Source organism: Coffea arabica, chromosome 9e (genome assembly GCF_036785885.1).
Source record: "Coffea arabica cultivar ET-39 chromosome 9e, Coffea Arabica ET-39 HiFi, whole genome shotgun sequence".
In the NCBI taxonomy this organism is placed as follows: domain Eukaryota; kingdom Viridiplantae; phylum Streptophyta; class Magnoliopsida; order Gentianales; family Rubiaceae; genus Coffea; species Coffea arabica.
In genome coordinates, this window is record NC_092327.1 from 901,128 (window position 1) to 927,741 (window position 26,614).

The 26,614-nt window shown below is 35.9% G+C and overlaps 1 pseudogene across 1 annotated transcript in view; it reads right to left on the reverse strand.

Annotated features, from left to right (window-relative positions):
- LOC113710125 (oxoglutarate-dependent flavonoid 7-O-demethylase 1-like) overlaps window positions 1–26,614 on the reverse strand; it is a 104,642-nt pseudogene that overhangs the window by 37,210 nt on the left and 40,818 nt on the right. The window contains exons 5-6 of the transcript XR_011821297.1: window positions 6,444–6,488; window positions 5,791–6,026 (exon numbers count right to left, since the gene is read on the reverse strand). The product of XR_011821297.1 is annotated as an oxoglutarate-dependent flavonoid 7-O-demethylase 1-like (transcript). The remainder of the gene's footprint in view (window positions 1–5,790; window positions 6,027–6,443; window positions 6,489–26,614) is intronic.

The window sequence follows — 26,614 nt, forward strand, 5'->3', positions numbered from 1 at the left end:
GGTACCTTTATCCCTTTGCCCGGAGCTGCTTCCAGGAAAACCCCGCTTCTTTGCCTGGAAGTTCCGTACTTGTACCCTGGCGCTCTCTACCCGTTGGGCCTTCTCAACGACCTCGCTAAAAGCGTTAATCTGGGCCACTGCGAGATCCTTCTGAATTTCCACGTTTAGGCCCTGGATAAAACGCCAAATTCGCCGTTGCTCCATCATAATCAACTCAGGGGCAAATTTGGATAAACGCGTGAACTGGCTTTCGTACTCCGCTACAGACTGAGCCCCTTGGCGGAGTTGAATAAACTCATCTTCCTTCCTTTCCTGAACTAGAGGAGGGAAAAATTTCGCGTTAAACTCTCTCATAAAATTTACCCAAGTCCTGGGCGTTTGTTCCCGCTCCCATTTTTGCCGAATGACATTCCACCAGGAACGGGCCGCCCCTTCCAGTTGGAAAATGGCAAAAGTCACCTGCCGTTCTTCGGTATAGTGCAGGGCAGCGAAAATATCGACCATCTTCTCGACCCACCTTTCGGCGACATCCGGATCGGGTTCCCCAATGAACTTGGGTGGAGTAAATTTTGAAATCGTTCAAGAGCTTTGTCTTCGCTCTCGACGTGATTGCCAGGGTTTCCAGGGTTAGGGTTTGGGTTCTGGCCTTGTTGTTGCACCACTTGTGCCAGCAGGTTGGTCATTTGCTGCATAGCGGCAGCGATCTGCACATTGGGGTCAACCCTCGGTTCAGGATTAGGTCTAGAAGAGGCTTCCCCAGCACTCCGGTCTGGCGTAGGTTGCCTATTACCGCGCCCACGCCCCCGTCCATTACGTGTGCCTTCCATAAAATTTATTTGATCTAGACAAACGTACTAGAACAATAAAATGACAATGCATGTAAATAAAATCCCAAAACTTTTACACATATATAATACATTCCAAACAAGGTCAAACAGCACATATATCAACAACCAGTCAAGTCAAGTACAGTCAAGTCAAGTACAACATGGACAATCCACGAGGGAATAGCCTCATCAAAAGAAATATACACGTAGCTAATCCTAACGTACAAAACGATTAGCTAAGGCTCTTTTCCTTATCCGCTCTATATACAAAAACAAAACTATCCCAAAAACCCTAGGAGTCGTGACCTAGTCCGACGACGAGTTAGAAGACCCACCCAACGAGGTGGAGCCAACCCCAGCCTCGGGCCCCGCACACGAGTCCTCGTCACTCACGCCCTCAACCACGTCGGTGCAGAGATTCAGGATCGATGCGGCTCGAGTTTTAACCTTTCGAGCCCGCTTAGTCTCACGCTCACGAGTCTCCCTAAGCTGAGTGTAGAGGTTATCAATCCTATCTTCTACCTCAAGCACGTTATACTCCAAACCCTTAATGCGCTCGGCCTGCTTCTCATTGGCCGCCCTAAGTTGGTTCACCTCGGCCACAAGCCTAGCTTTATCTTCGGCCAACGCCACACGCTCCTCGGCCACGGCCAACACCAGAGCGTTAGGGTAAGCATACTTATGTCGACACTCGCAACGTCGGAGGCGGTTAGCCGGGCTCCAACGCACAACGGCCCCTCTGGACCAGATCTGGTACGGAATCACCGGAAGCACCCCACGGGGTCGCTCTCCAGCAGGGGGACTACTAGGCTCACCCTGACCATCCATCCTACACCAAAAAAAAGAAATAAATATAATAATCTTAAAGGACGTAACCAAAATAATCCTCAAATCAAGCATTTCTAATACACCCAAGCTAATTCAAACCTAGGCTCTGATACCACCTGTGACAGCCCCACCTTCCCCTAAAGCGAACCAAAGGGGTTAGCGGACTGCCTGCCCAACTCTCGCCTGGACTAACGGTTCAGTTTAGAGCGATCTAATACGTTCCGGAACATACAACGAGCGTAAACAAGTCAAAAGGGCAAAATAAAAAAAAATCGAAACCGGAGTCGGCCATGAATTGTAACCGACACGTCAAAACCCAACCAAACATCAAGCAAATAGTTACATGTTGAAATTCAGCATATACAATCCAAAATGGTATACAAACGTATTCAAAAGTGGATACATGTATGGTTTGCCAAATCAAAAGAGAAACGGCCCCAAAAGTACATTTAGGGTTTCAATCAAGGAGCTATACAAAAATATGTCCAACTAGCTCAATTCGGCAACCAACTATCAATTGCAGTCCAAAAGTATTTATTTTCCTGTAAGGAAAACAAAAGGAATAGGGTGAGTTTACGCCCAGTGAGATAATACCACTCAAGTAACCAAGTTCATATAAGCATCAAGCTTTTCATTTCAATACATCAAAAGTAAACAAAGGCACACATTAATGGTGGTGATAAAAGGATGCGGGCGGCTCTCAAGAGCCCTTTTCCTCGTTTGCATTCTTGATCGGATCTCATTGACCCTCCGTCAATGTTTAAGAGTAACCAACCATAGGCTCCACTTTGCTTCCATTCCTTCCACCCAACATACCCCTACAGGGCCCGAACTCCAAACACTTGCAATGTGGTATTACTCGAGTATATCGGAATCGAGAGTCTCTCATACTACAAGATTCCATATAACTTTCCCCAAGGCTCATTAATTGTCACGACCAAGCCCTCGCCTGCTCGATTTAATCAACTACCAATGGGGTTGAACTCAATGATAACAAGCATGGTCGTTGGATACTCGTCCAAACGACACCAAGTCATGTACTTTCATTTCATGTAACATTCCAATAACATGAGAAATAAGTGAGAGTGATAAAGTACACCCTCACTTCAATCAATATCGATGGTGCAATAAACATTTAACTCATCAAGTTCAAGTATCAAAGCCATATAGTAACACACAAGTGAGTAGTACACTCACCAAGCTTGAAAATGATATTTCATGCACCTCCGTCAAAGGAGCGTCGTGAACCACCGTCACGCCCTAAAATATGCAAACAAGTACAATGAGACTCGATAAAGAGTCATAAACCAGTGCCAAATACGACCAAAATAGGATTCCATAAGCATATATAAGCATTAGAGGAAGCCAGAAAAATCCGGAAATGGAGTTAAGCGTTAACCCGAAAAAAACAGTTTTTGATATCATTTTACGGTTTTGGTACCAATGGCACTACGATTATCGGATGAAGGTACAAGACCCACCGTTTCGAAGCTAAGAGATAGGGTTACAATGTTGAAGAAGGTCACTCTGTCCAGTTTCGAGTGTAACCAGGTCAAAAATGTAAGATACTACACCAGAACCGGAAAAACAGATTCACAGAACGCATTCTGGTTCAAACATCATAAGTCAGCCTACCTAAGTCCAAATCCAGAAATTCTAAAGCCATCCGAAAGCTAAGATACAAGGCTACATTTCATCAGAAGACCTCAACAACCAATTCGGAAGCATTCCCAACCAAATTAACCAATTACAGACACAACTATCAAATTCGGGTAAAACCGGGGCAGCAAGGGTAATTCCATCTTTTCTCAAGTTACACTTATCCGATTGACCTTAAATTTTGCAGGCATCTCTAAAATATCATTCCCTACAACTTTCATGTTTTAATCCAAGGCCAATTCGGCCTCTAACTATGAGCTACTGTGCCAGGCAGAATGTACAATCATAAAACTCTAACTTTCCAAATTTCTTCCAAAACAGAAATTGCTTGCAATTAATCACTTTTTCCACCTTCTAGCTTCCTTAAATATCATTTCCAATCATCATACATGACCACATAATCATATTCATATGAAAATAGAAAAATTTCCAATAATTACAAAACTTCACCAATTCAACCAAAAATCAAGATATACTCCATAAAAGTGCATCTTATACTACCACCAATCATGAATTAAGCATCATTAGAGGGAGGAGAGGGGTCCTTCACAACTTACCTTAGCAACACAAGAGAGAGAGCAACTAGTCACCTTAGCTTTCCAAACAACTCCACAAAACACCTCACTATCACTCACTTAAGGTTTTCTATGGAGCAAAAACAAGATTCAATGATTGATTTGGTAGATTGGAGCAAGATTGAAGCAAAACTTGGAGAGCTTTTCCCTTTCTTTTTTCCTTGAAGTAGCCGGCCAAGAGGAAGAAGAAAATGGGGAATTTTTGGTAAGTTTTTGATTTATTTAGTCAAATGGTAAAATATGGAATAGTAGTCATACAAGTCAATCCAATAGGCAAGTGACACTTGTCACTTTATTTAATGCATGTCTATCACTTTGTTTCCTCTCACACCAATCCAAATTGCAACCTCTACTTATCTCTTAACACCCGGTAAATTAAATCCAGTATCCAAAACTTAACCTAACTGGCCGAATTTTCCGAACTTTTCGCCCTAGTGGGTCCCACATCCGGTATACGCTCTTAATTTCTCAAAACCTATTCGCTACTAGAAAAATCATCTAAAACCTATATCTACTCATAAAAATTATCTAGAAAATTTTCCTAATAAAGAAAATGCAGAAACAAGCCATTAACCCGAATAAAACCTAAAAATGAAAAAAAATTACGGGTTCTCACATTCTCCATGTGAGGAGCTCTCTCTATAGTTTCTTTTCATTTATGTGAATAAAATATTTCTTAAGATTTTCTAATGAGAGTTTTTTCTCTCCTTAGAGTTGTCTAGTGAGAGTTTTCTTCTCTCCTAAATTTTTTAGTGGAGTTTTATTCTCTCCTAAGGATTCTTACTGAGAGTTTTTGATAATTTTTTCTTTTTTCTTTTATTGCATTTGAGTTTTTTAGATTTTGATTATTAGATCTGGAATTTCTTAAATCTATTTGGTAGATCTCACTATAATATATGGATTTGAAACCGTTAATTAGCAGATTTGACGATTACAAGCATGCATAGATATCCGTGGAGCTACAATTATGTTATCTTATATTTTAAATTTGGAGCTTTATCATGTAATTTTTATTGTTCTTCAGATCTGTAGTATCCTTTCTTCATATCTGTTATTTGATATCTGTATATATTTGATGATATAATTTCTACCATTAGTGTAAATTTTAATGAAAATATGATATTTTATTAAAAAAAAAGTCATCTTTGATTAAAACACAAACGGAAATTCTTGGCAGGTCATTATTTTTCTCAATCTCACAAAAAGTGAAAAAGAAAGCTTCTTAAGCCTTAGTGGACTTACTAGCATATGTACAATAGGTTAATGTTTTGAATTATTCATATTGTTGTTCTAAATATATTTTTCTCTTTTTATTTGGTTTGGAAGATAGTGGATGAGGGGCGGCAGGGAAATTAATTTCTCATTGGCATTTCAGCTTATTTTTTTGCTTGACTTTTCGTCATCATGTATTCAGCCATTTCTGGATCTTTATACTTCCCTAAACATAAATCTGAAACGTTAACTTTAAAAATTATCACAATAACATATTCTTTTATTCTATCTTTCTCAGTAGATAATTTTACAGAAAAATCAACTTTACTTACTAAAAAATCTCACCTATCTGATGCATTAGCGTTCAAATTTAGATAGACGTGAAAACGTTAAATTAAATGGTATCATTAAATTGCTTCAATCAAAACCATCTGGCAAAGTGCATCAGTGGCCATTAAATTTTCATGAATGCCTCTTTTCGGCCATCCAAATTTTTTTTTTTCATTCAAGAAAGTTCAGCAACTAGTAGTACAGTTTGCCTAAAATTTTAGCATACTACGTATGTTAGTTCATGTCAAAAACAGTTTTTATCCTAAAACTGCATGGTTAAAGAATTACAAGACTAAAGATAGAACACTTGATTTAAATTCCCCGTTTTGTGTGTGTTGTGCATGGTTGGTCAAATATACCTTTGAGGAAGAGGTAGCTTAGGGAATAAATGAGGTTTTCTTAAATCTTCTGGTTGAGTGATCATGTATAACATGTCAGCCCAGTCAAGCTTTTGCTCCTCTGATTTGACAAAGGCCTGCCCATGTCTATCCTTCTACATCTCCTGGTTCTTTTTAGCCATCGGCAGATTGAAAAAATCTTGAACTTCTGATTTCAATTTCTCCACCAATGAAGAGCTAACTCCACGATTAATCAGCTGCTGACAGTTATTCTCATAAGTAATAGCGTCTGGATGGAACAGCACATAAGCATATGTATACTTTCAACTGATTTGCACTCGTAAAATTCAGGTAAAAGATGATTAAGTCATTCAACGGATTCATTTTTCATAGGACTTTGATTTCATTTCAAGATGGTTTGTGGGATGGTCTCAAACCTTGAAAAAGGTAACCATAGAGTCTTGGTCTAGTGGCCACCAAGGGAAATTTAAAGTTCCTTTTTAGCATGTTGGTTAGGGTTCAAACCTTACACAAAATCGACGGTTCAAACATCGAAATAACAACACTTGATAATTTAGTTTTGTAAAAAAGTTGTATAATCAAACTATTTCAAATATACAATAGCTTGTCACACAAATATATGTTTGTCATACATTCAATCCTTGTATATATACCTGGAAAAAACCCCACTCCTTGCAAGCAGAATGCAGCTTCTCAAGCTCCAAATCACTTACCTCCACAGCAGAACTAAACAAGCATTGCATATCCACAACTGGTATTTGGTGGAAAGAACCACCGTTAGAGATGGTTGGATATTGGTCTTTGTCGGGGCGTATGTAACAAGTTGGAACAGAAGAGGGATTTTCCTTAGCCAACTCTTGGACAAAAGGAACTTTCAGATATCCCCCAAGCTTTCTTGTCTTGGGATCCATGATTGTGGTTCTTTTCAACTTCAAAGCTCTGATTCTTGTATCTATCCACTGAATCCCTAGTTCAGAATATATATATTTTTTCGCACCAGATGTTTCATTAATCCAACATTGTTTATGTGAGGACCCGAAAATTTTCTTATTCTTATCTTATTTTTCTGACTTATTTAAATAATTATTCACCCATTTTCTCCGAATAATTTATTTCAACTATTTTAAATCCATTTACATGGAACAATGTCTCAATTATATTTTTAAAACTTCCCATTAGTAAATTTAATTTTTCTGCGGCTCGTTTAGCAAGAAATAGCGAATACACATTTTTTGATATAATATTTGATCCGAGAGTACAATTATCTTCAAAAATTAAGAATGATCAACAGTAGACTAAGAAAAGTTAATTGAGAGATTAGAGGTGGGTGAGTTCAAAAATTTCGCCTTATCGCGTGCGAATAGAAAGTTCGCGTATTGCGCGTAGGAACGATTAAGTGGAGATTTGAGAAAGTTATACTAGACTCATAAGAGTGAGTAAATACAGTGTTAAAGGAATTACAGTTGAGGATTAGTGTACAAGTGAAACAAACAAGAGAGAAAAGTGGCAGTACGGGACACTATTCGAACCCTATTCAAAGTTGACTTTTGCAAAGCTTTTCGCCACAATTTCTTCAAGCTTCCAAGACAAGATTCACACAACTCAAACCACTCACTCTCTCATCTCTTTGGTCGGCCGAAACAGCAAAGGAAAAGGAAGGAAGAAAGCTTCTTCATCTTGCTCCAAATCTTGTTCCATTTCCCTCACAAATCTTCACCCAAATTACATACTATTTGGAGATTAGTTCTAGCTTGGAGATAGGCATCATCTTGTGGAATTTCTTGGAGGTTTTGTGGTGAAAAAAATACTGGTATCATCTAGGGTTTAAGAGGTAACCCTTTACCTTCTTCAATCTTTCTAATTTCTTCAAGAATGAAGCTTAGTTTGCATGGGTTTACAACCCTAAGCAAGAAATAAGTTATAGGACTTGAGGAATTTCAATTCTTGTTTTAATCTCTAGGCTAGCGGTCTTGAGGTGGATTATAGGTAGCTGATTTGAGGATTAAAATGCTTGATTGTCGTGTTTATGTGTTATATAAGAGATTTATGGTTAGAATATGGAGAGAAAGTTGGAAGAGGTTTGAGATGTGAGCTGGCCGAAACTGTCCTGTGGTTATCTTGCTTGCATTTCGAATTTTTGTTGGTTATTTGACTATGAAATGGATGGATATATGTTGTATATTGGGTGTACAAAGTGCCTTGCAAAAATTATTTCATTTGGTTTCACCAAACTAGAGTTTTCGAAAATGGAAGAAATCTGGAATTTGTGATCAGGAGGTCCGGACAGTAGCTCTTTGTTTGAACATAACTTGTTGTACAAAAGTTGAAATGGAGTGCCGTTTATGGAAGTTGAAATTAGACATTTATAGCTTTCTAACGGTATAAAAATCACCTACTAGTTCAAATTGAGTGAACTGTAGTGATTTAACAAAGTTGACTGTCCTGTTGTGACTCTCTGTCCGAGAGGAATGGAAAAGCTTCATCTTGTGGCTTAATTTTCTCTTACTTGTGAACTGATTTTGAAAATGACTCTTTCTGATGAAATGTAAAATTTTGAACCTAGTTTCCAACGCCACCAACCATTCCCAATTTGAGTTTGTATTGAGTGAGATGTGGTCTGATTTCGAAAGTGCAACAAAGCTGGAAACTGGAAGCTTTTCCCTTTCTTGTTGGCCGAATGGTCAAATCTGTTTTGGGATGTTTTGCCTCGAAAATTTTTGTGTCAATTGCTTGTCAATCGCTTATCAAATGTTTCTAGAACCTTGGTTTCAAAGAATTGGGATTGGTTTCATTGGACAAAAACCTTTGGAAAGAAAGAAAGAGTGGGTTGGCAGATTTGCTTTGAAAATTTCACAAACTTTAGTCGTTTTGTTAATTGCCTTCCCGTGTGAGTTTTTACCTATAACTTGATAGAGAATTCCAAATATAGAAGTATAAATGTACCAAATTTGGTATAAATTCAATACCATTTTGATATCCAAATGATGCCTCAAACATTGCTCTTCAAATCTGGAAATTCACTGTTAAAGTAGTGAAAATTAACTGATTTTAGGCTATTATATTTTGATGCTCGAAACTCTGAATTTAGTTTCGTTTGTTGAGTTTGAAACCTTGTTTGAAACTCTTATTGTGTTACAAATTTTAAAGACTGATTCGTTTTCTGTGAATTTTGCCGAATTTCCAAAAATGGCTGAAAAACCAAGATTGGTTCAAACCTGTCCTCTTGGAACTGAAACTTTGAGTTGAAAAATGAGTGCTTTCCGTTTAGAATCTTGGAAAAGTGTCTTCTAGGAACTTTTAGCACTTCGGATCTAGTTTCCAACGGAATAAAGTTTTTCCATTTTTGGATGTACCGAACTCAAGATCTGATTTTACCAAGTTTATCACACAGAGCTAAAAATTCATGATTTCTTGGAAAATGAGTTTTTGAGAACTTTTCGTTGTCTTTCGATATCGATCATCCATTTTAAACTCATCTTCATGGAGGATGCAAGTTTCTCTTGTGAATTTAAATCCTCACTTTTGAATCTCGATTTTTGAGATATTAAAGTTCTTTTAAGACATTGTCTTAGTATTGCGCAAGTGTACATTCTTCCTTGTCTGGCAAGGGATTTGTAAGTATTTGTGAGTGATAGATAATTGTTATTTGTGAGTGATAGAATCTCGGAGCCGACCACTAAAGGCTTATTTGCTCACTTACTCATTTTTTGACTTGGTGAGTGTCAAGTGTATGGAGTGTTGCTACGTGCTTAAATGTTCTCATTAATTGAGTATTGTGAAAGTGCCGAATTGAGTGTGTACTTTACCACACTCATTCTCTTTTAAGTGAATTATATATTGAATTGTACGAAGTGAATTTGTTAAGTGAATAAAGTGAAGTGTTGCAATAGTGAATCAAGCTATGTTTGAATGAATGTCGATTGGAGTGAATCTTATCAACTTATATTGATAATAATGGGGGACGCCCAAACTCATCGGCCGACCTTGCGACTCAAACCGGTATGGAGTTGGTCGTGAATCTTGATGAGCCATGAGAAAAAATTGTATAAACTTGATCTATTTGAGAGATCTCACTTGGCATACTCGAGTAGTATCGCCTTATATAAAAGAAGTACGGACCCGGAGCAAGGGGTGTAACGGTGATCGGGAGTGCGAAGTAAGTGGGGTTCTATGGACCTATAACCTACTCGGTTGACAGAGTATTAGCTCGTGGAGGTACTAGATCGAGCATTGGCAGAGCAAGTGGAATATAACTCCTGAGAGATTATGTATCCTTATCTAGTATGTTTTATTGTTAGTTGTGAACTACTTGAATGTTATAGCTTTAATTCTCGTATAAGTACAATCGTTATTTGAACTATGTGTTTTGCATGTTTTTCTTGGCCTCACTGAGCATTAGCTCATCCCATTAGATTTGTTTTCCTTAACAGGAGCTGAAATGGAAAGAATTATGGAGAAGCCGACTTGATGCACTTTTGATTAGGGTTTTGAATGTAATTAATTAGATGACTTTTGAAAGTTGTATATTTGGGGAAAATGATGTACTTGGTATCTTGTAATGTAGGAATTGAATACTTATTAAGAAAGCGACCTTTTATTTGTAGTTTCGACTCTTATTGTTGATTGTTATCCATAAGTTTGAGTTCGTCTTGTAGTGAGTCCTGACGAGAGTTAGGCAGACGTCCCGCCGATACTCTTGGGTTCGCCCTTGGGAGAAGTGGGGGCGTCATAGTTGGTATCAGAGTTTAGGTTTCAGATCTTTGTAGTGTATCTTAGACTAAAAGTTTAGGATACCGGACTGTGGGATTTAATTGTGTGTTAAGTGCAATGTGACTTTGGTGCTTGATATTTCAACGAGTAATATTGAAGTGTTTGTGTTTAATTAGAAGGATGTTGAATACTAGTGTTTTATTTTGGTTGGAATTAAAGTGTGAGAACCCGTGGATTTTCTTTTTTTCTAGACTTTATTTTATTTAATTGCATGCCTTTTCTATATTTTCTTTATTAGGAAAATTTTCTAGATAATTTTTATGAGTAAATATAGTTCTAAAATTATTTTCCTAGTATTAGTTAGTTTTTGAGAAATTAAGAGCGTATACCGGATGTGGGACCCACTAGTACAGTAAGTTCGATAAAATTCGGCCAATTAGGTTAAGTTGTGTATACCGAGTTTAATTCATCAGGTGTTAAGAGATAATTAGAAGTTACCTAGATGGATTATCATTGGAGAGACAAAAGGATAGAGTTGCGTTAAATAAGGGTGACAAGTGTCACCTTGTGATTAATTCTTGACTTTGACATCTTACTTACCTTTACTAATTAACCAAAAATTGACCAAAAAATCATCTTATTTCTCCCTCTCTTGGCCGACTTTCTTGGAGGAAAAAGAAGAGAAAACTTCCAACTTCTTTCTTCAATTTCTTGCCTTGATCTCACAAACCAACCGTTAAAACTTTGATTTGCTCCATAAAAACCTTTCCCTTGGTAGGATTAAGGTGAGTGGTGAAGTGGTTTGAGGAGCAAAGATGCTAAGTTGCTTCCTTTCTTGAGTTTACAAGGTGAGTGGTTAAGGAATCTTTCCTTTGATCTTGATAATGTTCAATTAGTGATTGATAGTAGTTGAATAAGTGATTTTATGGAAGAATTATTGACTTTTGGTAGAGATTGGTGAATTTTATATTTATTCTTGATTTTTTCTGTTTTAATATGTTTAGTATGGTGTGGCTATGGATGATGGCTTGGGATAGTCTAGAATGAAGCCATAGTGCGTAAATTGTAGTTAATTGCGGAAAATTTCCATGTTGTGCGGAAAATTCCAGATTAGAGTTTCAATTTCCCCTATTCTGCCCAGTACTGTTACCCCTATTTAGAGGCCGAATTGGTCTTAGGACAAAACATGAAAGTTGTATAGAATGATGTTTTATAGTTGTCTGCAAAATTTCAACCCAATCGGAGCAACGTAGCCTATGAAAAGACTGAAACACCCCTGCTGCCCTGTTTCTATCCGAAACTGATAATCAGCTTCTGTAATTGGTTAGTTTGACCGGGAATACTACTGATTTGGTTGTCAATGTCTTCTTAAGAATTATAGCCTTGTATCTTGGCTTTCAAATGAATTTAGAATTACCTGAATCGGAGTTGTGTATGCTGATATATGATTGAATGAATCAGGACTGCTAGTTGAATTTCACAGTGAGCTTCGAACTGGAAAATCTGGGGTTATTTTGGTAACTTTGACCTAGTTAGGATGAGAACTGGACTAAGTAGTATTCATCAAAGTTATAACCCTCTATCTTAGCTTCGAAACGGTATAACTTGTAGTTCAATCCAATAAGCGTAGTTTCGGTTATGTCAGATACGCTAAGTAGCGGTGAATCTGTATTTTTGGTTCCTTAGCTTAAAGCTTATTTCCGGTCATTTTCCTAGCTAAATCTTGTACTTGGATGACTTTGAGCCTATTGAACAGCTGTTGTGATGAATTTATATTGTGTATGACTTTGGAATTGATTGAGAAAAATAATGAAGCCATAAGTGGCTGGAAAATAGGTAAATACAAAGGGCGTGCTGCCCAAATTTACACTCGAGAATTAGATAACGATTTGAGAGAAAATACCATATGAACTATCTAGGATATTTGCGTCCTCTTTTATCGAGGTATATAAGGTCGAATCTGGCCAAAACTTGTACACTTGGGAAAAAATGAAATTTACGACTAATAGAAATATGTTTTCTTCATTTCTTCGACTCAAATGGATATTTCAAAGTTTTACGAGCGAGCATGAGTTTTCCAAATATTTTACTCATGTCCTTTGGCTTGTTTTACTTGATGGAGGGTCAACGAGACTGGATCAAGTATTGCAACGGGGATTTGGCTCCTGAGAGCCACCTGTATCCTTTACATTGTGGTGTTCTTTCATCTCTTGTATTTGATGTGAATATGTGCCTTAAAAGTGATTTTCATGAGTTCTACTGTTCCTACCATTTATACTTTTGGTACCTCATTGAGTTTTTAACTCACCCCGTCCCGTTATTCTTGTTTTCCTTACAGGGAACCATCTTTTGGACCAATGATCATTTTGAAGAATGAATTGAGCTTGTATAAACACCCTTTTGTATAGCTCCATGGAAGTTAGAAACCCTAAATGTATCTTAATACAATGTTTCCTTTTGGTTTGTAAACTTACTACTATGTATATTTTGAAGTGTTTCCTCATGTTCATGTGACATATATTTAGGCATGTATATTCTCTCATGTTAAACAAAGTGTACTGGTACGGGGATGGATTGTGACGTAGCAGCGGCTCTTCCATTTCGTTTTGATTTTCGTGGGAACGCTGTACCAAAGATTGATTGTATCTTTTACTTTGGCTCATTTGGTTCTGAATGTTATTTTTTTGAAGTTCTTTTGAGCATTTGGAAAGGTTTATGTCTGTTTCGGATCCGTAGTCCCGGTGAGAGTTGGGCAGGCGGTCCGCCAAACCCTTTGGTTCATCTTAGGGGGAGGTGGGGCTGTCACTTAAATCCTTATACGTTTATGATTTTATGTCTTGCGGACTCTACTCTAAAGGTGATTCCATCTCTTTAAGTTGTTCTTGAGTTGAGGACTTGAAACAATCTTGATTTCAAAAGTTTCTTGATGTCGTAGCACCATTTTGCTCACACAACACTATAAGACTTTAATCTTCAAGTTGTGTTGGAGGTGACTCAAGATTATGAATTTTAAATGACCTTCTGATGAGTTTAGGGGTTGGATACTTTGCTTCTTCCACTATTTTGCTTGCCAAAATTCCGGCAGAAAAGTTGAATCATTCGAATAATTTTGTACTTCACTTTGAACTTGAAAATGAGACATCTTTTGCATTCCCTTTTGGTTTGACTTATTACCCTAGACTGTATAGGAACTTTCACCTTAAATTTAGAGAGGAAAACTTGTATTCATTGGAAGTTTTAGGCTAAGAATTTAGAAAGTAATTTAGGCTTTTGGATGGAATTTGAAATTTATAATTATTCGAATGATGTGGCCTGGTATCGTGGATTCTTTTAATTTTGTCCCTAACTAAGATTATGATTTTCCTTTTTTTGATCTTGCCTAGGATAGTAGGGGTGGTGCATGCCGTGGGGTCTTTTGTATTTTGCCTGCATGTACTCCTATATTTTGAGGCACTTCGTTGCCTATATCCTGTATTTGATATATTTGGCTTGTTTTGTGATCTCCTAACTCGTACTGTGACTTTTGATAAATCTAAAGAATCATGCTTTAATTCTAAATATTTTTGCAACTTATATATGCATTAAGTTTTTATATGCCTAATTATTCCTTTTCTTACGCCTATAGACTTATATTAAGTATGGCTCGGCGACCCCGCACTCCTGAGAAAGATGGGGGATCACAAAAAGAAAAATTGATGGATGGTCTTAAGTAATTCAATGGGATCCTAGTGTTGGATATGAATCGGAAATGAACGAAAAGATTAGATCTACCAGTATTATAATGGATTGACCTAGTTGGGTACCTAATGAGGTTCTCCCCTGTGAAGTTTTAATAATTGTTCTACACGTATCTTGTGATTGGTCTTGTGGACATGCTTTGAACTTTTATGAACGTTTGAACTCCCAAAGTATTGTGTTGGTTATTCGTGAGGTGACTTGAACTCAATTCCTATTTGTTTTAATTGAATAAAAGTATTTTCAGATTCTGCTCGACCATTACTATATATATATATCCACTTACCTGTTGTCCTTTTTTCACAAATATTTATATATATGTACATATATTTTGAAACCGTATGAGAATCGAAAATCAGGCAGAGTTTAGGTTCGGATCTTTTCTATGGACTAAGAATGAATATTTGTTGTGCATTAGAGAGTAAAGATGACCGAGCTTTATGTATCATTAGAGTTAGCTCTTGGATTAGATGTGAAGGGTGGTAAAGGTGTTGGATCGAAATTTATGCATATATGAACCTGCATGTTTACTTCTCTTTCTTAAAAGCATTTTCCAAAACATACGTTTTATTCAAACGCAGTTCTTAACTCGAGACTTTGAGGAAATTTTTGAAACACCTTTCATGTATATGTTATTATATTATATATGTATTTTAATATGTGTTTTAATATCCATGCGTTGAGTCGCATGGTTAATCTTCTTAAATATATTTGACGAATTTGAAATATGTATTGATAATTGTGGCAAAAACATTATTTAAAGTTTCTTACTAAGAAAATTTAGTTTCGGACCATGAAGAAAAGTTTGTATCTTTAACTCTAATTTTGAGATTTTGAATCGCATTCTGCCACATACATATCCAAAATATATTAAATCCCTTGATTATATCTCGCATGTTATGATTGACTTGATTTGGACAAAAATTTCGTTGGTCGTTTGGGATAAAAGAAACCCGGTCATACTAAAATTGTTGATTTTGAAAATCGAATGCCGGTAAATAGTTTTGGACACATTGAGTCCGAAAAATTTTGTAAGGCTAGTTTTCTGTTGAAAATATATCCTTCTATTCAAGTTTTGAACTACAAGATTGAATCAATTAACTGGAGTTTTATTTGACCTTGGAGCTAACTATTCTTGTGTAAACCGTTGTTTCATGAATGGTATAGATAAAGTGTGATCGCTTACCCTATGACTTGGAAGTTAGGACTCCTACGGGGGAATCAGTGTCTAATTGTTAGTGCAAATTATGGAAACAGTGAATTTTTGGCAGATCTAGTGGACCTAGCAAATAAGGGGTATGATGTGATATTAAAAATGGATTGGCTAGATAGATGTGAAAAGTAAGCTGGCATCGTTTGCTCTTGTATCAGGAATTCAAGCTAGAAAATCTATACATACAGAAGCATGAGAATATTTAGCTTTTCTTATAAATACACCCGGGGATAAGATGAAATTGAAAAATGTATCAGTGGTGAAAGATCCATTAGCAGAGCAATGTACGTTTTATTTGAAAGAGGATTCTTTAGGGAGAGTGAATTCCGTGGAGGGTGCCTATGCTCTTTGTTTAAGGAAAAAAAAAAGATGGAAGTTTAAAACAATGCGTAGACTTTTGAGACTTGAATAAGGGGACCATTCAGAATAAATACCCTTTTTGCCTCACATAGATGAATTGTTTGACCAATTATAAGGAGCCAGAGTGTTTTCTAAGTTGGATCTGCGGCAAGACTATTATTAGTTAAGGATCTTAGAAAGAGTTATACCTAAGATTGCTTTTGCTTCAAGACGTGGCTATTTTGAGTTTGTAGTCATGTCTTTTGAGTTGACAAATGCATCAGCAGTTTTCACAAACTTGATACATTGAGTTTTAAGCCCTATTTGGATTAGATTGTGGCTGTGTTCACAGATGATATATTGGTATATTCTAAGTCTCGAGAGAATCAAGAGCGACATTTGAGGATAGTTTTGCAAACCTTGAGAGAGCATTGACTTTTGCTAAGTTCCACAAGTATGAATTTTGGGTCAGAAGAAACTCACCGTTCTAAGCATATGCTGCACCTTAGAGGTAATAAGGTGTACCAAGATCTGAAGAGTCTTTATGGTTGAGATAAATGGAGAGAAAAATCAAAAGAAGTATCCAGAGCTATTTCTGAATCAAGGTATAATTTCGAGAACGAAATTCCTTTAATGGGGGAAGGATGTGAGGACCCGAAAATTTTCTTCTTCTTATCTTATTTTTCTAGCTTATTTAAATAATTATTCACTCGTTTTCTCCGAATAAATTTTTTTAACCATTTTAAATCCATTTAAGTGGAACAATGTCTCACTTATATTTTTAAAATGTCCCGTTAGTAAATTTAATTTTTCTGCGGCTCGTTTAGCAAGAAATAGCGAATACATATTTTTCGAGATAATACTCGATCCGAGAGTACAATTATCTTGGAAAATTAAGAATGATCAATAGTAGACTAAGAAAAGTTAATTGAGGGATTAAAGGTGAGTGAATTCAAAAATTTCACCTTATCACGTGCGAGTAGAAAGTTCGCATATTGCGCGTAGGAACGATTCAGTGGAGATTTGAGAAAGTTATACTAGACCCATAAGAGTGAATAAATATATTGTTAAACGAATTACAGTTGAAGATTAGTGTCCAAGTAAAACAAACAAAAGAGAAAAGTGGTAGTATGGGATACTATTCGAACCCTATTTAAAGTTGACTTTTGCAAAGTTTTTAGCCACAATTTCTACAAGCTTCCAAGACAAGATTCACACAACTCAAACCACTCTCTCTCTCCTCCTTTTGGTCGGCCGAAACAGCAAAGGAAAAGGAAGAAAGAAAGCTTCTTCATCTTGCTCCAAATCTTGTTCCACTTCCCTCACAAATCTTCACACAAATCACATACTACTTGGAGATTAGTTCTAACTTGGACAAAGGCATCATCTTTTGAAATTTCTTGGAGGTTTTGTGGTGAAAAAAATTCTGGTATCATCTAGGGTTCAAGAGGTAACTCTTTACCTTTTCAATCTTTCTAATTTCTTCAAGAATGAAACTTAGTTTGCATGGGTTTACAACCCTAAGCAAGAAATAAGTTAGAGGACATGAAGAATTTCAATTCTTGTTTTAATCTCTAGGCTAGCGGTCTTGAGATGGATTGTAGGTAGCTGACTTGGGAATTAAAATGCTTGATTGTTTTGTTTATGTGTTATATAAGAGATTTATGGTTAGAATACGAAGAGACAGTTGGAAGAGGTGTGAGATGTGAGCTGGTCGAAACTGTCCTATGGTTATCTTGCTTGCATTTCGAATTTTTGTTGGTTATTTGAGTACAAAATGGATGGATATATGTTGTATATTTGTTGTACAAAGTGCCTTGCGAAAATTATTTCATTTGGTTGCACAAAACTAGAGTTTTCAAAAATGGAAGAAATCTGGAATTTGTGATCAGGAGGTCCGGATAGTAGCTCTTTTTTCGAACATAACTTGTTGTACAAAATTTGAAATAGAGTGCAGTTTATGGCATTTGAAACTAGACATTTATAGCTTTCTAACGGTATAAAAATCACCTACTAGTTCGAACTGAGTGAACCGTAGTAATTTAACAAAATTGACAATTCTGTTGTGACTCTCTGTCCGAGAGGAATGGAGAAGCTGCATCTTGTGGCTTAGTTTTTTATTGCTTGTGAACTGATTTTAGAAATGACTCTTTCTGATGAAATGTAGAATTTTGAACTTAGTTTCCAACGCCACCAACCATTCTCAATTTGAGTTTGTATTGAGTGAGATATGGTCTGATTTCGAAAGTGCAACAAAGCAAGAAACTAGACGCTTTTCCCTTTCTTGTTGGCCGAATGGTCAAATCTGTATTCGGATGTTTTGCCTCGAAAATTTTTGTGTCAACTGCTTATCAAATATTTCTGGAACCTTGGTTTCAAAAGTGAATTGGGATTGATTTAATTGGACAAAAACCTTTGGAAAGAAAGAAAGGGTAGGTTGGCAGATTTGCTTTGAAAATTTCATGAACTTTACTCATTTGGTTAACTGCCTTCTCGTGTGATTTTTTCCCTATAATTTGATAGGGAGCAATTCCAAATATGGAAGTTTAAGTTTACCAAATTTGGTAGAAATTCAATACCATTTTGATATCCAAATGATGCCTCAAACATTGCTCTTCAAATCTGGAAATTCACTGTTCAAGTAGTGAAAATTAACCGACTTTAGACTATTATATCTTGATGCTCGAAACTCTGAATTTAGTTTCGTTTATTGTGTTTGAAACCTTGTTTGGAACTCTTATTGTGTTACAAATTTCAAATACTGATTCGTTTTCTGTGAATTTTACCGAATTTCCAAAAATGGCTGAAAAATCGAGACTGGTTCAAACCTGTCCTCTTGGAATTGAAATTTTGAGTTGAAAAATGAGTGCTTTCCGTTTAGAATCTTGGAAAAGTGTCTTCTAGGAACTTTTAATACTTTGGATCTAGTTTCCAACGGAATAAAGTTTTTCCATATTTGGATGTACCAAACTCAAGATCTGATTTTACCATGTTTATCGCGCAGAGCTGAAAATTTATGATTTCTTGGAAAACGAGTTTTTGAGAACTTTTCGTTGTCTTTCGATATCAATCATCCATTTTAAACTCATCTTCATGGAGGATGCAAGTTTCTCTTTTGAATTTAAATCCTCATTTTTAAATCTCGATTTTTGAGATATTAAAGTTCTTTTAAGACATTGTCTTAGTATTGCGCAAGTGTACATTCTTCCTTGTTTGCAAGGGGTTTGTACGTATTTGTGAGTGATAGATAATTATTATTTCTACAGGCACTCAAGAAAATCTTGAAGAGAATCTCGGAGCCGACCACTGAAGGTTTATTTGCTCACTTACTCATTTTTTGACTTGGTGAGTGTCAAGTCCATGGAGTGTTGCTACGTGCTTAAATGTTCTCATTAATTGAGTATTGTGAATGTGTCGAGTCGAGTGTGTACTTTACCGCATTCGTTCTCTTTTAAGTGAATTATATATTGAATTGTATGAAGTGAATTTGCTAAGTGAATAAAGTGAAGTGTTGCAATAGTGAATCATACTATGTTTGAATCAATGTCGATTGGAGTGAATCTCATCGACTTATTTTGATAATAGTGGGGGACGCCCAAACTCATCAGCTGACCTTGCGGCTCGAGCCGGCATAGGCTTGGTCGTGAAACTTGGTGAGTCATGAGAAAAAATTGTATAAGTTTGATCTATTTGAGAGATCTCGCTTGGTATACTCGAGTAGTATCGCCTTATATAAAAAAAGTGCGGGCCCGGAGCAGGAGGTGTAACGGTGATCGGGAGTGCAAAGTAAGTGGGGTTCTATGGACCTATAACCTATCCGGTTGATGGAGTGTCAGCTCGTGGAGGTACTGGATCGAGCATTGGCAGAGCAAGTAGAATATAGCTCATGAGAGTTTCCGTATCCTTATCAAGTGTGTTTTATTGTTAGTTGTGAACTATTTGAATATTATAGCTTAATTCTCGTAAAAGTCGTATTGTTATCTGAACAATGTGTTTTGCATGTTTTTGTTGTCCTCACTGAGCATTAGTTCATCCCATTAGATTTGTTTTCCTTAACAGGGGTCGAAATGGAAAGAATTATGGAAAAGACGACTTGATGCACTTTTGATTAGGGTTTTGAATGTAATTGATTAGATGACTTTTGAAAGTTGTATATTTAGGGAAAGTGATGTACTTGGTATCTTGTAATGTAGGAATTGAATACTTATTAAGGAAGCGACCTTTTCTTTGTAGTTTCGACTCTTATTGTTGATTGTTATCCATAAGTTTGAGTTCATCTTGTAGTGAGTCCTGGCGAGAGTTAGGCAGACGTACCGCCGATACCCTTGGGTTTGCCCTTGGGAGAAGTGGGAGCGTCACAGTTGGTATCAGAGTTTAGGTTTCAGATCTTTGTAGTGTATCTTAGGCTAAAAGTTTAGGATATCGGACTATGGGATTTAATTGTGTGTTTAGTGCAATGTGACTTTGGTGCTTGATGTTTTAACGAATAATATTGAAGTGTTTGTGTTTAATTAGAAGGATGTTGAATATTAGTGTTTTATTTTTGTTGGAGTTAAATCCTTATACGTTTATGATTTAATGTCTTGCGGACTCTACTCTAATGGTGATTCCATCTCTTTAAGTTGTTCTTGACTTGAGAACTTGAAGCAACCTTGATTTCAAAAGTTTCTTGATGTTGTAGCACCATTTTGCTCACACAACACTATAAGACTTTAATTTTCAAGTTGTGTTGGAGGTGAGTCAAGATTATGTATTTTAAATGGCCTTCTGATGAGTTCAAGGGTTGGACACCTTGTTTCTTCCACTATTTTGCTTGCCGAAATTCCGGCAGAAAAGTTGAATCATTTGACCAATTTTGGACTTCACTTTGAACTTCAAAATGAGACATCTTTTGCATTTCCTTTTGATTTGACTTATTACCCTAGCCTGTATAGGAACTGTCACCTTGAATTTAGTGAGGAAAACTTGTATTCATTTGAAATTTTAGGCTAAGAATTTAGAAAGTAGTTTAGGCTTTTGGATGGAATTTGGAATTTATAATTATTCGAATGATGTGGTCTGGTATCGTGGATTCTTTTAGTTTTGTCCCTAATTAGGATTATGGTTTTCCTTCTTTTGATCTTGCCTAGGATAGTAGGGGTGGTGCATGCCGTGGGATCTTTTGTATTTTGCCTGCATGTACTCCTATATTTTAAGGCACTTAGTTGCCTATATCCTATATTTGATATATTTGGATTGTTTTGTGATCTCCTGACTCGTACTATGACTTTTGGTATATGTAAAGAATCATATTTTAATTCTAAATATTTTTGCAACTTGTATACGCATTAAGTTCTTATATGCCTAATTATTCCTTTTCTTACGCCTATAGACTTCTATTAAGTATGGCTTGGCGACCCCGCACTCCTGAGAAAGATGAGGGATCACAGAAAGAAAGATTGATGGATGGTCTTATGTAATTCAATGGAATCCTAGTGTTGGATTATTGGGAGGTATAAATAAGTTAGTGAGATTGACTTTATTATACCAGAAAATTTTAAATTTCATGACAAGAATAAGTTAAGAGCGGCGATGGCAAAATATCTTGGACCAATAAATGCTCATGATAGAGGAGTGAGTGGAGAATTCAGATTATTGTTGACTTGTTTGGCGCCATCTACTAGTCCATGGAAGACCGTAACTCGTGTGCTCAAGGATTACTGGAGCGACTACTAAAGGTTCATTTCAAAATCAACAATTAAAACAATATTTGGCAAGGACAAAGAGGAAAATTAACCATAAAATTAATAACAAATTATGCCCTATCAGAAGAAACTCTCATTAGAAAATCTTAAGAAATATTTTATTCACATAAATGAAAAGAAACTATAGAGAGAGCTCCTCACATGGAGAGAGATTAGAAAAATCTGATGTCTCTCTCATGAAAGAGTTGAATGAGAGTTTTACTTAGAGAGTTTTTTTCTAAAGAGAAGAAAGATAGAAGAAGGATGGCCTAAGATATTTTAGGATGGCCTAAGGATGAAAATGTTACTGATATTATAAAAGATGAAGTTGAACAATAAAAAATCACCAATTCACTGTGACAAATGGTTACAATGAGCTCAAATTTATTGAAATATCTTGATTCACTGTGCAATTTGAAAATAAACAAATCAGTTATGATTTTAAGTTCATTATAATATACATCTAAATTTATACTTAGACTTAGGTATACTAAGTTCTCCTTATGGTTTATTTGCATGTTAATCAATCCAATAACACTGCAAAACATGAAACTAACAGTGAAGTTTGTGCGCAAAATTTACTTTTCTTTTCTTTTGTTATGATACTAAACCGATATTTATGCTAGTTACCTTTATATTCCTTCAAATGTTCTTGGTTCTGCTGCATAGGGAAAGTCTTCAAGAGTACTCTATACAGCTCAAAAGTCTTGCCTTGAAGATTCTCAACCTAATAGCAAAAGCATTAGGAATGAAGCGTGAAGAAATTGAAGTGCTTTTAGAAGAAGGGTTGCAATCCATGAGGCTCACTTACTATCCTCCATGTCCTCAACCTGAGCTGGTCACAGGCCTCTGCCATCACTCTGATCCTGTTAGCCTCACCATTTTACTTCAAATCAACGATGTACAACGTCTCCAAATCAAGGAAAATGAAGCTTGGGTTCCTGTTATTCCACTTCCTGATGCTTTTATAGTCAACGTTGGTGATATCCTAGAGGCAAGTATTCGCATAAATATAAGGCTTTATTGTGAATTTCCCCATTAACAAGTACATGCTTTTCAATTTGCTCCATCGTTGCTAAGGGTCAGTCACACTCTGCTCTGCTAAACTTTGGGGGTAGGCACACTTTTGACTTTACTATTACGAGCCTTAAAATCGTATGCTTGGCGCCTTGAAAACTAGTCAAAGATATAAATATTAATGTCATAAGGAAAAAAGTGAGTATAAGGATGTTAATGCCCTTTCATTTCTGAAATGATTAATAATTTATCATTATTGCCATTTCGTTGCTAAAAAATTTATATCTTCTCTATAGGATCTAATATACAAAAAATCAAATTAATAAAACCAAAAAAAGCTTTTTCAATTTAATATCCTTAAAGTCTTTTCAAATTCATGTTGAATTAATGTTCTTTTATCTTATACATTTTTTTCAATTTATTGGACATTAAATCTAATAGTAATAATAAATAATGTAGTAATACAAAAATAATATAGTAATAACAATAAATAAAGTTGGCAAAATTTTGAAATCATGCTATAATATTAAGCTTGTTACTACTTAACAGCGTAATATTTTATTCTCTTAGTTTATGTAAATTGTTAGAAGAATATTTTTGTTATATTTTGTTTGTCTGATTAGTCAACTATGAATTACTTAACTAAATTTTTAATAAGGACTAATATATATTATATCTAGACTTAGAGGAGAATAAATAGAGATTAAATAAAAAAAAATCACTTTCTTCACCAGTAAAAGGGCATTAATAGTAAACTATATATAATTTCATCAACAAAAGAGCAATATTGTCATAACACTCAATTTTCTTGGCAAAGTTAAGATTTCAAACATTAACAAAGGTAAGATTTCAAATATTCACTAGATTTCTGGTGGTGTGAGGTGCATATTTTTAAGGTTTAAGGTGGTAAAGTATGAGTACCTCCAAATCCAAAGCTCAGGGGAACAAAATGGTGAATAAGCTTTGTTTTGATTGGATCTGTCCTCTCCCTAGACTTCCAATATTTACATTTTGTTTCCAACATTTACCTAATGTGCCACAACACTCCTATAAAAGCCCAAATTGTCATGTGGAATGCACTTACTCTCCGACTACAATTAGCTTACGTACCAAATTTTTAGTAACTTAGTCATCAGAATCTTTTGCTAAGCTGTCACTGATAAAGCTATCAGAACTTCCAGTGTCCACCAATACGTTCACTACTACACTTCTCATAACCTGTTGTAGAGTAATGGTCTTTCTTTTGAGCTGATAAGAATATATTTTACGTATTTTTTAGTGTGTTTTATTAGTTAATTTTGGTTTGATTATTTAGTTTTATAACTAAAATAACTAAGGTTTTGGTAAAAAACTACATTTTATGTTAAAATGGCTAAACATTGCATTTTATGGATTTTTATGGGAAAAACTTCATATTTTGTAGGTTTAATGATTCAATCATCAAATGAAGTGCATTGAGAAGATATTTGGATGATTGATGATGGATTAAAGTGGTGAAAATAAAATATGAAGTGTAAAAGGAAGAAATGCAATTTGAGGACAAAAATCAAGAAAAGTCAGCTTTGACAACTCAAACACATTTTCGTATTTTGACTATATCAGGAGCTACAATGATCGGATCAAGGTGATCTTGGTACCATTTTGAAGCTAAGAGATATATCTACATTTGGTATGAAGACATCAAAGTCCAATTCAGCCGTTTTCTTGGTCAAAAGGTCGAAACACAGAAACTTATCTGGTTGGTCGAAAGCTGAAGCCCAGAATTGACCAGTCTATGGTATTTTGACCATATCTCCGTCCACCGATCTCCAAATTAGATGATTCTTGAAGAATTGGAACTCTAATTCAAAGGGCTACAACTTTTGTGTTTTTCACAAAAGCCAGTTCGGCCTTCATCATGGAGAAAAATGCAGTTGAAGTGAGGTCAAAAGTAAAAACGTGTCTGGCAGCCGAATTTCTGTAATTTGCTCAGCCATTTTTCTCATCTTCACACTACTTTCCAGCTAGAGTTGGAGAGAAAACGTAGGCTGCACATGCTTCAGAAGACATAAGGAAGAGATATAGCCAAGGTTCCAAGTCAAAAGCCATTATTTTTGACTCCCTTAACAAATTCAGATTTGGAGAATCATAGCAGAAATTTTTGACTGGTAAGGGAAGGTCTTTTCATCAGCTTATATGCAGAGACATTTGAGGTCTAGGAACATACGGGAGAAGCTTGAAGAGTGCAGAAATGTAGTTCTTCCATTTCCTTAGTGTAGGATAGTGTAGTAAGTGTAGTTCATCCATTCTTGTATAATGGCTAGATTAGGATGAAAATGGAGATGAAGAAAGAGAAGTTGAAGCTCAAGTGACATGGGTTATCTCTTCTCCAACTCTTTATCTTTTGTATTGGATTCTTAAATATAGTTAATATGCAATTTCTGGATTTTATATTTAATATGTGTCTTTAAAGTTTATACCTTGGGTTTGGTTGAACTTTCTATAATTGTTAGTGTTTATTATTTGGTTATTTGATTACTATGATTTGAGCAAGTTATTTAGCACTTTGACTCTTTAAATCATGATTAATCTGGTACCATTAATTGTGATTATCTAAGGTGTTATTTCTGCAATGAAAATTGAGATTTAACATTAGTTCAAGAAGTGCTAAACATAGGGAGTACACTCACGAAAGTAGAGGTGCACCTATGTGGTTTTTAGTGATTCATTTCATGTAATTTCACTGAAGAAATGAACTTGTAGCTAATTTCATAACCATGAGAATAGGTATGGATTAGTTATAAGTATAATTGATTCACTACGAAAGTAGGATTCAAATGCATAAGGAAATTACACCATAATTAGCCTAGATGTAGTATTCAATGATCCAAATATAACACTTGCATGAGTAGTTAGGGATACCACAACCTAAGGAGCTTTTATTTGTTATTTTGTATAATTTCAGTAGGTTAAATTTGTTATAATTCATTGATAGTCTAAATAATAGAGAAGTTTTAGTAATACCGGTAATTGTTCACTCTTCCCTGTGGGATCGACCCGATATATACCCTAAACTACTAGTTGATCTGTATACTTGCAGTGAACGGGTGTAATTCGGTATTTTTTAGCTTGCACGTATGTAAAATACCCGTCATGAGCCCAGAAGACAAAGTATGAAATGACATGTCTACCACAACCCCAATATTACTGGTTACCTCATCTTGCTTCCCTTGGACATCTGCAAACTCAATTTCCTCCTCTTGGTCTTCTGCCATCAGATGCAGCTGCTTCATTTTACTTTGATGTCCTGCTCCAAATTTGTTGGCACACTTGAAACAAAAATTATTATTCCTCTGGTATTGGATGGTGAAATTTTCTATATGATGTTAGGACTAGAATCCTGATTAGTAGAAGCTCCTTTTTCAACTCGATAATGAGGGAGCCAATAGCTATTAGTTCCAATACCATAGCCAATTTTGATTTTATATAATTCAAATCTGGAGTCCACATTCTGCCTACCCCCTTGTCTAATCTGTCTACGTCAAATGCTTCTATTAAAATCTCAGGTTTGAACATCTTGACCGTGCCTAATTTCTTCTCTAAGCCCGCTAATGAAACTGGAGACAGAATATCGTTCACTAAGTCTTATTACTCCTGCGGAGCATCGAAGTTTTCAACTGTTCAAACTTCTCTTGCTATTCTTCTAAATTACCAATCTATTGCGACTTATTGAATTTTTCCAAATTTCCTCTGTCAACAAATGTGTGCACGATAGTTCTTTAATTCCTTCCAAGACAAACTAGCTAGGTTTTCAATCTTGACCCCCAGAAACTAGTTATCTGTTATTCCCTCATGATACATTCCAATCACATTCATTCTATTTTCATCAAAAAAATTTGTAAAACAAGAATAATTTATGGCATTTTCTGACTCATTCCCTGAGATTATCCCCAAAGAACATAGGTAATTCAACCTTAAGAGTAACTGGGAAAAGGAATCCTACTCCAGTTCTCCTTAGTAGTCGCTCCAGGCTCATTGGTGAACTGATTTTGAAATGAACCTTTCTGATGAAATGTAGCTTTTGAACCTAGTTTCCAACTTCATGAAC